We start from the raw sequence: 13,769 nt of genomic DNA on the forward strand, positions 1-13,769 counted from the left end.
CCTGTGTCTATGAATTAAAAAGCCCGGTCTGACTGGGGCATGCAGACACCTTGACAGAATGAATAGTGTGTGGCACATAGGTTCCCCATTGCTATGCCCACGTGTGCAGCTCCTGATGGCGGTGGCACAGGATTATATTTCTCATTGCTTCTGTACAGCATTGTGGGCTATCGCCCCGCCCCTATTAAAGAGGGTCGCTGCCTAGCCGTGCCAACCCTCTGCAGTGTGTGCCTGCGGTTCCTCCTCATGGCAGACGCACTTCTAAATAGACATGAGTGTGGCGTGGCATGAGGGCAGCTGAAGGCTGCGCAGGGACACTTTGGTGTGCGCTGTGGGGGGGAGGGGGGGGGCGGTTGGGCAGCATGTAACCCAGGAGAAGTGTCAGTGGAGTGTCATGCAGGCAGTGATTGTGCTTTGTTGGAGGTAGTGTGGTGCTTAGCAAAGGTATGCCATGCTAATGAGGGCTTTTCAGAAGTAAAAGTTGTTGGGAGGGGGGGGGGCCACTCTTGCCGGTATTGTGGCTTAATAGTGGGACCTGTGAACTTGAGATGCAGCCCAACATGTAGCCCCTCGCCTGCCCTATCCGTCACTGTGTCATTCCCATCACTTTCCTGAATTGCCCAGATTTTCACACATGAAAACCTTAGCGAGCATCGGCGAAATACAAAAATGTTCTGGTCGCCCATTGACTTCAATGGGGTTCGTTGTTCGAAACGAACCCTCGAGCATCACGGGAAGTTCGTTCCGAATAACGAACACCCGAACATTTTGGTGTTCGCTCATCTCTAATAAACAACTAACATCTCATAAACTTTATTAATCTGTAAGCACAGAAGTTACTTAGAAAAGAGTATGAAATGCTTGTAAAAAATTATTTGTTCCACTTGGGTACACCATCAATGATATTGAGAGCCATGCTCATGTCCATATACAACAGATACACTACCGTTCAAAAGTTTGGGGTCACATTGAAATGTCCTTATTTTTGAAGGAAAAGCACTGTACTTTTCAATGAAGATAACTTTAAACTAGTCCTAACTTTAAACAAATGCACTCTATACATTGCTAATGTGGTAAATGACTATTCTAGCTGCAAATGCCTGGTTTTTTGTGCAAAATCTACAAAGGTGAATAGAGGCCCATTTCCAGCAACTATCACTCCAGTGTTCTAATGGTACAATGTGTTTGCTCATTGGCTCAGAAGGCTAATTGATGATTAGAAAACCCTTGTGCAATCATGTTCACACATCTGAAAACAGTCTAGCTCGTTACAGAAGCTACCAAACTGACCTTCCTGTGAGCAGATTGAGTTTCTGGAGCATCACATTTGTGGGGTCAATTAAACGCTCAAAATGGCCAGAAAAAGAGAACTTTCATCTGAAACTCGACAGTCTATTCTTGTTCTTAGAAATGAAGGCTATTCCATACGAGAAATTGCTAAGAAATTGAAGATTTCCTACAACGGTGTGTACTACTCCCTTCAGAGGACAGCACAAACAGGCTCTAACCAGAGTAGAAAAAGAAGTGGGAGGCCGCGTTGCACAACTAAGCAAGAAGATAAGCACATTAGAGTCTCTAGTTTGAGAAACAGACGCCTCACAGGTACCCAACTGGCATCTTCATTAAATAGTACCCGCAAAACACCAGTGTCAACATCTACAGTGAAGAGGCGGCTGCGGGATTTTGGGCTTCAGGGCAGAGTGGCAAAGAAAAAGCCATATCTGAGACTGGCCAATAAAAGAAAAAGATTAAGATGGGCAAAAGAACACAGACATTGGACAGAGGAAGACTGGGAAAAAGTGTTGTGGACGGATGAATCCAAGTTTGAGGTGTTTGGATCACAAAGAAGAACGTTTGTGAGACGCAGAACAAATGAAAAGATGCTGGAAGAATGCCTGACGCCATCTGTTAAGCATGGTGGAGGTAATGTGATGGTCTGGGGTTGCTTTGGTGCTGGTAAGGTGGGAGATTTGTACAGGGTAAAAGGGATTCTGAATAAGGAAGGCTATCACTCCATTTTGCAACGCCATGCCATACCCAGTGGACAGCGCTTGATTGGAACCAATTTCATCCTACAACAGGACAATGACCCTAAACACACCTCCAAATTGTGCAAGAACTATTTACAGCAGAAGCAGGCAGCTGGTATTCTATCGGTAATGGAGTGGCCAGCGCAGTCACCAGATCTGAACCCCATTGAGCTGTTGTGGGAGCAGCTTGACCGTATGGTACGCCAGAAGTGCCCATCCAACCAACCCAACTTGTGGGAGATGCTTCTAGAAGCGTGGGGTGCAATTTCACAAGCTTACCTCAACAAATTAACAGCTAGAATGTCAAAGGTGTGCAATGCTGTAATTGCTGCAAAAGGAGGATTCTTTGACGAAAGCAAAGTTTGATGTAAAAACAATGTTATTTCAAATACAAATCATTATTTCTAACCTTGTCAATGTCTTGACTCTATTTTCTATTCATTTCACAATGCATGGTGCTGAATAAGTGTGACTTTTCATGGAAAACACAAAATTGTTTGGGTGACCCCAAACTTTTGAACGGTAGTGTACATCTACAGGTCTCTATATCCATGCAACCCTATAGATTGGAGACAAATAACAGAATTGGTTCATTTAAGAAAACTGTCTAACACGAAGCCTGTCCTTGTTACCCATAGCAACCAATCATAGTGCAACTTCTATTTTACCAGTAGAGTTTAAGGTGCAAAAGCTGGGCTCTGATTAGTTGCTATGAGTAACAGGGGCAGTCTTTCTAATAGGCAGTTTTCATAATTAAAGGGGTTGTCTCGCGAAATCAAGTGGGGTTAAACACTTCTGTATGGCCATATTAATGCACTTTGTAATATACATCGTGCATTAAATATGAGCCATACAGAAGTTATTCACTTACCTGCTCCGTTGCTGGCGTCCCCGTCTCCATGGCTCCGTCTAATTCTAAGGTCTTCTGGCGTTTTTAGACGCGCTTGCGCTGTGCGGTCTTCTCCCTTCGGCTCCGCTCGGCAGCATCGGCGTTTTGGCTCCGCCCCCTTGTACGCGTCATCACGTAGCTCCGCCCCATCACATGCCGATTCCAGCCAATCAGGAGGCTGGAACCGCCCCCGTCACATGCCGATTCCAGCCAATCAGGAGGCTGGAACCGGCCACGTCACGGGGCGGAGCTACGCGATGACGCGTACAAGGGGGCGGAGCCAAAACGCTGATGCTGCCGAGCGGAGCCGAAGGGAGAAGACCGCACAGCGCAAGCGCGTCTAAAGACGCCAGAAGACCTCAGAATTAGATGGAGCCATGGAGACGGGGACGCCAGCAACGGAGCAGGTAAGTGAATAACTTCTGTATGGCTTATATTTAATGCACGATGTATATTACAAAGTGCATTAATATGGCCATACAGAAGTGTATAACCCCACTTGATTTCGCGAGACAACCCCTTTAAGGGAAAATTGAGGCAGATTTACTAATACCGGGATATCTATATTACTAGTGTGGCACCAGAATTCTGTAAGTTGCTTATTTCTTTTGGCACAAATCAGCGAAGACAGATTTACTGTTGATTGGCGCCAAAAAGAGCTGATGTTACGCCTCTCATTTCACAAAAGTGTATATAACAGTGGGCATGTTGTGCTGATTGGCCAGATTTTAGAGACGTTTATGACATGCAACTTTTCAAAAAGTCAGAAAATTTGTCACAATTTCACTTCAGTATGTGAGTGACGTACAAAGTGACTCCACATCTCTAGACATATTTACAGATGCAACAAATGTATCAATATCATGCAAACTTTGATACATTTGTTCCATCTCTAAACTAGAGAATTAAAGAAAAACTGCCAGAAAAGTGGCATCAAAACGTCCCGTGATAATAAATCTCCCCACACTGTCTAGTAATTAGACAGTGCAAACTTGCAGTGTATTTAGGGCTTACACTGCAAAGATGATCACTCAAAAGATTTTGCATAAACTACTACTTGGACCTAATGCCTAATAGTACCAAGTAACAGCATGTGAGCTGCCTGGAGCTGTAATCAGGGAACAGATGTCCCGCTGTTTCCTGATTACATTCCCTTTGTTCTGCTGCCAGAGCTGACAGCTGAGAACAGCTGATACAATGCAATTGGCTGTAATCAGCTCTCCCCAGGCAGAACAAAGCATGCAGTCCTGCTTATCAGCTGTTCTGCTGAATGATGGTTTTCAAGCAGAACTGAAAACCGTCGTTTGGCAGAAAACTGAAGATGGGCACATTTAGACTCAACGACTATCGCTCATAAGATGGCTTTTGAGCGAATTTTGAGTGATAATTGTTGTGTCTAAATGGGCCTTTAAGTCCTTTTTACATGGAACAATTATTGTTCAAATAATAGTTGAATCATGTGAAAATGAACAATAATCGTTCAGTATAAACCTGGACAAAGACTGAGCGATGACTGATAATTATTTGCTTATCATTTGTCACTTGTTTTATGCAGGCAAAAAAATATCATTGTTCGTTGTTTAATGTAAAAGGTGATTGGTCAGTCAATCACAAACCATTGCCAGACATTTCCAGACTCTTCTGATAGGTCAGCGAGCTGAACGAGAAAATGATACAAAAATGTAAACGATTGTCTACGATGGACATCATATGAAAGCAAACAACTCGTTGACTTGTTCCAATGTTTTATTGCTCCATGTTAAAGGACCCTTAGATGAGACTTGCTTAAAATGGGACACATTTATCACCGTGGCTCTGTTGAATGGTAAATCTGTCAAATCTTTAACTATCTAGTCTAATTTTATAATACCTATTATTGGCTTAGTTTACACCAAAAATTGGGCCAAAATTTAAGGGCAGTTTTTGCCGCATAATGTTACATTTAGGTCACACTCCTTTTTCAAAGAGGTCCAAAGGTGCATAAAGACACATGATAAATGTGGTGCAAACAATGTGAGACAGCTTTCTGGTGCAGTTTTACATTTGCATTTCCAATAGCAAATCTTTCCCATTGTGTACAGTATATAGGGGCATAGTGGCTCAGATTGGTGTTTCATATACGTCTAAGTGTTTGCCCAGCTATGAGCGACAAATGTATGTACAAGCCTCTTAATACAATTGTCTCATATGGCCCCAGTTTTGTGCACCAGACGAATACCTACCCCTGCTTTGAGCTGGAGTAGGACTTTGCTATAATCTACGCCAGTTTCTAGTGTGGATTATAGTAAATCTGATGGGCTCAGTCATGCCCGTTATGCTGGTGTTGTATGAAGTATGGTATCTGTAAATTAACCCACCCTGATATTCTGTTTGCATCCTGTCCTTGGCAGGCCCATTATTATTCATACCCCATCGTCCCTTTTGTTACTGTCCAGCATCCGCCATTACCGTTGATGTGGTCTTCTGTCTCTCACAAACAAAATTACCAGTGGTCACAGGAGTTGCTGTTGAGTGAAGTCCCCCCATTTACACAGATACGCAACCAAATAATTCAACCCCGTGCCACGTGCCGTCAGCCTTGGTATCCGTGACAGCTGGGCTCTGCCTACTTCTTAAAAAAGTGACCATAGTGAGCTTTTTCCTTGGCCCCTATGTTCTCTGAGCTTCACGTCTTATGATTTTTCTTTTTGGGAGGGTGTTATAGTTTACATGCCCCCTTATCACTTAGATGCCTAAAAAGCCATCGCTTTGATGCATGTGCCAAAATCTTGACTTATGGACACCAGAATTCTAGCGTGTGGACCATAATAACTAGATCTCGTAGACTTTCATTCTGCATCTTTGCTGCCTTGTATTCTGATCTTTGAGACAGTAGCAGACCAGTTTTCTTCTTGCATGTATCCAGTATTTAATTGCTGATGTAAGAAGTCTGACCCAGTGGCAGTTCATAGTAATTTCATCATAAATGCCAGTTAGCACATCTTGGCAGTTTATGAACCTTGAATTCACGGCATGGCGTCTTCTCACTCTTTGTATTTCAGGCTTAGTGGAATTGTTGCTTTTTATTTGTCAGGTATATTGAGGCAATAATTGCGGCTTTAAGGAGATGTGAGAGTTTACCCAAGGTGACTGGGCACTGCGGGCAAATCACTGTTGGGATAGCCTATTGATGGAAGAGAATGTTTACCTCGTTTATGTCTACGTTTTAGCTACTTGTCTTAGATATTCTTTGATCCTTGTCAGTGTCAGTGCTCAGGGCTAAGAATTTAATTGTCTTTCTTCACCTCCTACAGTATATGTCAAAACTTGAAAACTTGGGATAATCATGGGGCTCGTGGGATGGATAATGTACTTATTCCAACACATTCAGGCTACAGATTAAGCAGAATTCTGTTTCGCAGATGGATGTTGAGTGTATTATAAATAAGTTATATATACAGAGTTATGGAGAGACATAAACTGAGATGTCTGATTAAGCATTTCCTTATTATATATTCTATCAAGGTATGATGAATTAAGAGGGACGCTAAAATTGTGAAAGGGCCGGTGTCTCCAATAAAGTAGCCATTTAGTGGCATATAAGAGTAAACTAGACGAACCATGTGTTCTCCCGTCAATCATTAGGTTTCTATGATTTCTATAAAAATATATTAAGACATTTTGGACCTACAGTACTTCGGTTTATAAAATGGTGATCATTTACTTTTAAGATGAATCTGGATACAAAGGCTCCTTGCAACTTTTTGACCGTTCACTTGAATTTTTTTCTATTTTGAAGATCTCTTCTTGCAGTCAATGCATGGTGCCATTACATCCAGAAGCTGGAAACTTGCCCTAAAGTCCTGAATATAATTGTTGTGCACTCATATATGCGCATTAAATAATCCAGATTATCAGGTATCTCCCATTGATGAAAAGTTAGATGAGCTTTATTGTAATGAACAGGTTCCATATTCTAGGCATTCCATTGTCATATTGTTTCTGACACAATCTCCAAGGGATTGTCACCCAGTACTCTTACTTAGAGCATTGTGGCTCAGATTACATTAGTATATACTGGTACTGTATCCGTATTTTATGCTATGAGACAGTGAATTGATTTCCTGCTTTGGGATATATTACTGCAATGCCATATAACATCCTGCTATTTATGAACACTTGTGTCATATGTACAAAGGCCATTTTGTGGGCTTCACTAATGTTCTCAGGAATACAGCTCATCCATTAAACAGCAACCTGTGACATTGCTGAGGGACCTAATAAATAATATTTATGAGTCAGTGGTTTTGAGGGAATTGATATTGTGCTTTCTCATGAATATTAGTTTCACTGGTTTTAACCCGAGTACACAGAGACACTTAAACAGAGATGATCAAATGTTCTAAAACTCACACAAATGTTCACCCCCCCCCCCCCCTTTCAATTTGCGGCAAATCCAACTTTGCAAATTGATTTCACCATCTCTAATGTTAAATTATCCTTTTTTTCAGTAACCCAAAGGACGTAAAACATGAGGACCACATTTCCTTAGACTTTTTATCTATACTGTGGCAAGGAGGATCACTGTTTTTTGCCTTTCAGCCGAAATGGACACCATATATATAGAATGCTCCAGAGTCGTGATTTCTTTAAAAGTGGCACCTTCCAGCATTTATTTCACAACAGCACAGTAAATATATGGGCACAGCATAGCATACAACACAAAGTCTATAATTCAGGGTACACAAACCCACAGGGCCACAGTCACTACCACGCCCAAGACGTCTGGAGGGCATCCTCCGTCAGACACGTGGCGGTCCCAGAATTGGTCCGCACTGGATCTTGGGCTAGCTGCCCTTCTAGCTCCACTGAGGTATAACATCCCCCCCTTGAGTGTGACAGGGACTGGCTTTTATCTAATTCCTGCTACACCCAGGGTGTTAATTTTTTTTCAGGTATCAGAATGCCTGTCTAGCACCCTCTGCAGGCCATTCTGATACCGCACTCCCACAATACATTAAAGGTTATTTCCTTCAAAACTGTTGTTACAATGCCATTGTCAAGGGACCAACCAAAGCTTTCCTTCAGTAATGTATGGACATCAGAATCTAGGGTTAAAGGGGTTTCAGGACCAAGATATTACAGGGGTTTTCTGGACATTTACTATTGATGACCTATCCTCAGTATAGGTCATCAATAGTTGATCGGGGAGGGGTCCACCACTCGGGATCCCTGACAATCAGCTGATCCTTGGGTCATTGTCAGTGCAACTGAACCAGATGTCCACTACACTTCCGGCTCTTCATTGCAGTCAGAGTCAAAAGTGTAATAGAAGGCAACCCTCCCATTGATCAAGAGCCTTCCATTATACTTCAGGCTCTAACCTCAATGTTTGGCTGCATTAACAGGATAGGTTATTAATAGTAAAGGCCGCAAAACTTCTTTTATGATCTATTCTTAGAATAGGTCAGGATCAGTGAGGGTCCAACTCACTCCCAGCACCTCACCAATCAGCTGTTTGAAAGGCCCACAGTACTCGGGCAAGCTCTGAGGCCTTTTCATTATATACCAGGCACAGCGCTGTACATTTAGTAACTGTTGTGCCTGGTATTGAGGCTCAATTCCATTCAGTGGAATAGGAGTGAGCTTCAGAAAGGTCATATGACCTAAACATGGGACATCAATGGTGAACGGAAGAGGCTTCAGCACTCTCTGAATGCTATAGCTTCTAAAATCATTCTTGTAATCGGCGAGGTTGACTAGGAGTCATGCCCCTCTATGATCTGATACTGATAATCTATTCTAAAGATAGGAGATTAGTATGTAACCCCCTCACAACTGCCATATGTATATATGCACTGTGTAGCCATGGAGGTTGTATGGAACAAGCTCAGAAACCCCGCTAACTCCATACTCGGGAAGTGTCAACTGTTTTCAACAGCTGGCAGTTGCCAGCAATGGATGCAATTTCATTAGCTCTAGAGATGAGCGAGCACCAAAATGCTTGGGTGCTCGTTACTCGGGACGAAAATTTCGCGCGATGCTCGAGGGTTCGTTTCGAATAACGAACCCCATTGAAGTCAATGGGCGACCCGAGCATTTTTGTATATCGCCGATGCTCGCTAAGGTTTCCATTTGTGAAAATCTGGGCAATTCAAGAAAGTGATGGGAACGACACAGCAACGGATAGGGCAGGCGAGGGGCTACATGTTGGGCTGCATCTCAAGTTCCCAGGTCCGACCATTAAGCCACAATAGCGGCAAGAGTGCCCCCCCCCCTCCCAACAATTTTTACTTCTAAAAAGCCCTCATTAGCAATGCATACCTTAGCTAAGCACCACACTAGCTCCAACAAAGCACAATCACTTCCTGCATGACACTCCGCTGCCACTTCTACTGGGTTACATGCTGTCCAACCCCCCCCCCCCCCTCACGACCCAGTGTCCACAGCACACACCAAAGTGTCCCTGCGCAGCCTTCAGCTGCCCTCATGCCACGCCACCTCATGTCTATTTATAAGTGCGTCTGCCATGAGGACGAACCGCAGGCACACTGCAGAGGGTTGGCAAGGCTAGGCAGCAACCCCCTTTAAAAGGGGCAGGACGATAGCCCACAATGCTGTACAGAAGCAATGAGAAATATAATCCTGTGCCACCACCATCAGGAGCTGCACACGTGGGCATAGCAATGGGGAACCTATGTACCACACACTATTCATTCTGTCAAGGTGTCTGCATGCCCCAGTCAGACCGCGGTTTTTTATAAATAGTCACAGGCAGGTACAACTCCGCAATGGGAATTCCGTGTGCACCCACAGCATGGCTGGCTCCCTGGAACCCACCGGCTGTACATAAATGTATCCCATTGCAGTGCCCTGGACAGCAGAGCTAACGTCAGATTAAATGCAGGTGGGCTTCGGCCCACACTGCATGCCCCAGTCAGACTGGGGTTTTTTATAAGTAGACACAGGCAGGTACAACTCCCTATTGTGAAGTCCGTGTGGGCGAACAGCATGGGTGGCTCCCTGGAACCCACCGGCGGCACATAAATATATCCCATTGCATTGCCCATCACAGCTGAGGTAATGTCATGTTTAATGCAGGTGAGCTTGGGCCCACACTGCATGCCCCAGTCAGACTGGGGTTCTTTAGAAGTGGACACATGCAGTTACAACTCCGTGTGGACCGACAGCATGGGTGGGTGCCAGGAGGCCACCGGCGGTACATAAATATATCCCATTGCAGTGCCCAGCACAGCTGATAAAACGTCAGCTTTAATGCAGGTGGGCAAAAAATTAATTGGATTACACTGTAGGCGAGGGCCCCCAAAAATTGGTGTACCAACAGTACTAATGTACCTCAGAAAAATTGCCCATGCCCAACCAAGAGGGCAGGTGAAACCCATTAATCGCTTTGGTTAATGTGGCTTAAGTGGTAACTAGGCCTGGAGGCAGCCCAGTTAAAATAAAAATTGGTTCAGGTGAAAGTTTCAACGCTTTAATGAGCATTGAAACGTATAAAAATTGTTTACAAAAATGATATGACTGAGCCTTGTGGGCCTAAGAAAAATTGCCCGTTCGGCGTGATTACGTCAGGTTTCAGGAGGAGGAGCAGGAGGAGGAGGATGAATAGAATACACAGATTGATGAAGCTAAAAGGTCCACGTTTTTGATGGTGATAGAGAACGATGCTTCCATCCGCGGGTGCAGCCTACGTATTGTTTAGGTATCGCTGCTGTCCTCTGGTGGAGAAGAGAAGTCTGGGGAAATCCAGGCTTTGTTCATCTTGATGAGTGTAAGCCTGTCGGCACTGTCGGTTGACAGGCGGGTACGCTTATCCGTGATTATTCCCCCAGCCGCACTAAACACCCTCTCTGACAAGACGCTAGCCACAGGACAAGCAAGCACCTCCAGGGCATACAGCGCGAGTTCAGGCCACGTGTCCAGCTTCAACACCCAGTAGTTGTAGGGGGCAGAGGCGTCACGGAGGACAGTCATGCAATCGGCTACGTACTCCCTCACCATCCTTTTACAGTGCTCCCGCCGACTCCGCCTTGACTGGGGAGCGGTGACACAGTCTTGCTTGGGAGCCAGAAAGCTGACAAAGGCCTTAGAGAGTGTTCCCCTGCCTGTGTTGTACATGCTGCCTGATCTCCCCGCCTCCCCTGCTACCTGGCCCTCGGAACTGCGCCTTCTGCCGCTAGCGCTGTCGGATGGGAATTTTACCATCAGCTTGTCCGCCAGGGTCCTGTGGTATAGCATCACTCTCGAACCCCTTTCCTCTTCGGGTATGAGAGTGGAAAGGTTCTCCTTATACCGTGGGTCGAGCAGTGTGTACACCCAGTAATCCGTAGTGGCCAGAATGCGTGTAACGCGAGGGTCACGAGAAAGGCATCCTAACATGAAGTCAGCCATGTGTGCCAGGGTACCTGTACGCAACACATGGCTGTCCTCACTAGGAAGATCACTTTCAGGATCCTCCTCCTCCTCAGGCCATACACGCTGAAAGGATTACAGGAAAGCAGCATGGGTACCCTCAGCAGTGGGCCAAGCTGTCTCTTCCCCCTCCTCCTCATGCTCCTCCACCTCCTCCTCCTCCTCAACGTGCTGAGATATAGACAGGAGGGTGCTCTGACTATCCAGCGACATACTGTCTTCCCCGCCTCCGTTTCCGAGCGCAAAGCGTCTGCCTTTATGCTTTGCAGGGAACTTCTCAAGAGGCATAGCGGAGGAATGGTGACGCTAATGATTTCAGCATCCCCGCTTACCATCTGGGTAGACTCCTCAAAATTTCCAAGGACCTGGCAGATGTCTGCCAACCAGGCCCACTCTTCTGTAAAGAATTGAGGAGGCTGACTCCCGCTGCGCCGCCCATGTTGGAGTTGGTATTCCACTATAGCTCTACGCTGCTCATAGAGCCTGGCCAACATGTGGAGCGTAGAGATCCACCGTGTGGGCACGTCGCACAGCAGTCGGTGCACTGGCAGATTAAACCGATGTTGCAGGGTGCGCAGGGTGGCAGCGTCCGTGTGGGACTTGCGGAAATGTGCGCAGAGCTGGCGCACCTTTCCGAGCAGGTCTGACAAGCGTGGGTAGCTTTTCAGAAAGCGCTGAACCACCAAATTAAAGACATGGGCCAGGCATGGCACGTGCGTGAGGCTGCCGAGCTGCAGAGCCGCCACCAGGTTACGGCCGTTGTCACACACGACCATGCCCGGTTGGAGGCTCAGCGGCGCAAGCCAGCGGTCGGTCTGCTCTGTCAGACCCTGCAGCAGTTCGTGGGCCATGTGCCTCTTCTCTCCTAAGCTGAGTAGTTTCAGCACGGCCTGCTGACGCTTGCCCACCACTGTGCTGCCACGCCGCGCGACACCGACTGCTGGCGACGTGCTGCTGACACATCTTGATTGCGAGACAGAGGTTGCATAGGAGGAGGAGGGTGGTTTAGTGGAGGAAGCATACACCGCCGCAGATACCACCACCGAGCTGGGGCCCGCAATTCTGGGGGTGGGTAGGACGTGAGCGGTCCCAGGCTCTGACTCTGTCCCAGCCTCCACTAAATTCACCCAATGTGCCGTCAGGGAGATATAGTGGCCCTGCCTGCCTGTGCTTGTCCATGTGTCCGTTGTTAAGTGGACCTTGGCAGTAACCGCGTTGGTGAGGGCGCGTACAATGTTGCGGGAGACGTGGTCGTGCAGGGCTGGGACGGCACATCGGGAAAAGTAGTGGCGACTGGGAACTGAGTAGCGCGGGGCCGCTGCCGCCATCGTACCTTTGAAAGCCTCCGTTTCCACAACCCTATACGGCAGCATCTCCAGGCTGATAAATTAGGCTATGTGGACGTTTAACGCTTGAGCATGCCGGTGCGTGGCGGCGTACTTGCGCTTGCGCTCCAACACTTGCGCTAGCGCCGGCTGGACGGTGCGCTGAGAGACATTGGTGGATGGGGCCGAGGACAGCGGAGGTGAGGGTGTGGGTGCAGGCCAGGAGACTGTAGTGCCTGTGTCCTGAGAGGGGGGTTGGATCTCAGTGGCAGGTTGGGGCACAGGGGGAGAGGCAGCGGTGCAAACCGGAGGCGGTGAACGGCCTTCGTCCCACCTTGTGGGGTGCTTGGCCATCATATGTCTGCGCATGCTGGTGGTGGTGAGGCTGGTGGTGGTGGCTCCCCGGCTGATCTTGGTGCGACAAAGGTTGCACACCACTGTTCGTCGGTCGTCTGCACTGTCAGTGAAAAACTGCCAGACCTTTGAGCACCTCGGCCTCTGCAGGGTGGCATGGCGCGAGGGGGCGCTTTGGGAAACAGTTGGTGGATTATTCGGTCTGGCCCTGCCTCTACCCCTGGCCACCGCACTGCCTCTTCCAACCTGCCCTGCTGCTGCACTTGCCTCCCCCTCTGAAGACCTGTCCTCAGTAGGCGTAGCAAACCAGGTGGGGTCAGTCACCTCATCATCCTGCTGCTCTTCCTCCGAATCCTCTGTGCGCTCCTCCCTCGGACTTACTCCAATTACTACTACCTGAGTGATAGACAACTGTGTCTCATCGTCATCATCCTCCTCACCCACTGAAAGCTCTTGAGACAGTTGCCGGAAGTCCCCAGCCTCATCCCCCGGACCCTGGGAACTTTCCAAAGGTTGGGCATCGGTCACCACAAACTCCTCCAGTGGGAGAGGATTCGGAACCATTGCTGCCCATTCTGGGCAGGGGCCCGAGAACAGTTCCTGGGAGTCTGCCTGCTCCTCAGAATGTGTCATTGTAATGGAGTGAGGAGGCTGGGAGGAAGGAGGAGCAGCAGCCAGAGGATTCAGAGTTGCAGCAGTGGACGGCGCAGAACTCTGGGTGTTCGATAGATTGCTGGATGCACTTTCTGCCATCCACGA

The sequence above is a fragment of the Eleutherodactylus coqui genome, chromosome 8, assembly GCF_035609145.1.
Source record: "Eleutherodactylus coqui strain aEleCoq1 chromosome 8, aEleCoq1.hap1, whole genome shotgun sequence".
NCBI lineage: Eukaryota > Metazoa > Chordata > Amphibia > Anura > Eleutherodactylidae > Eleutherodactylus > Eleutherodactylus coqui.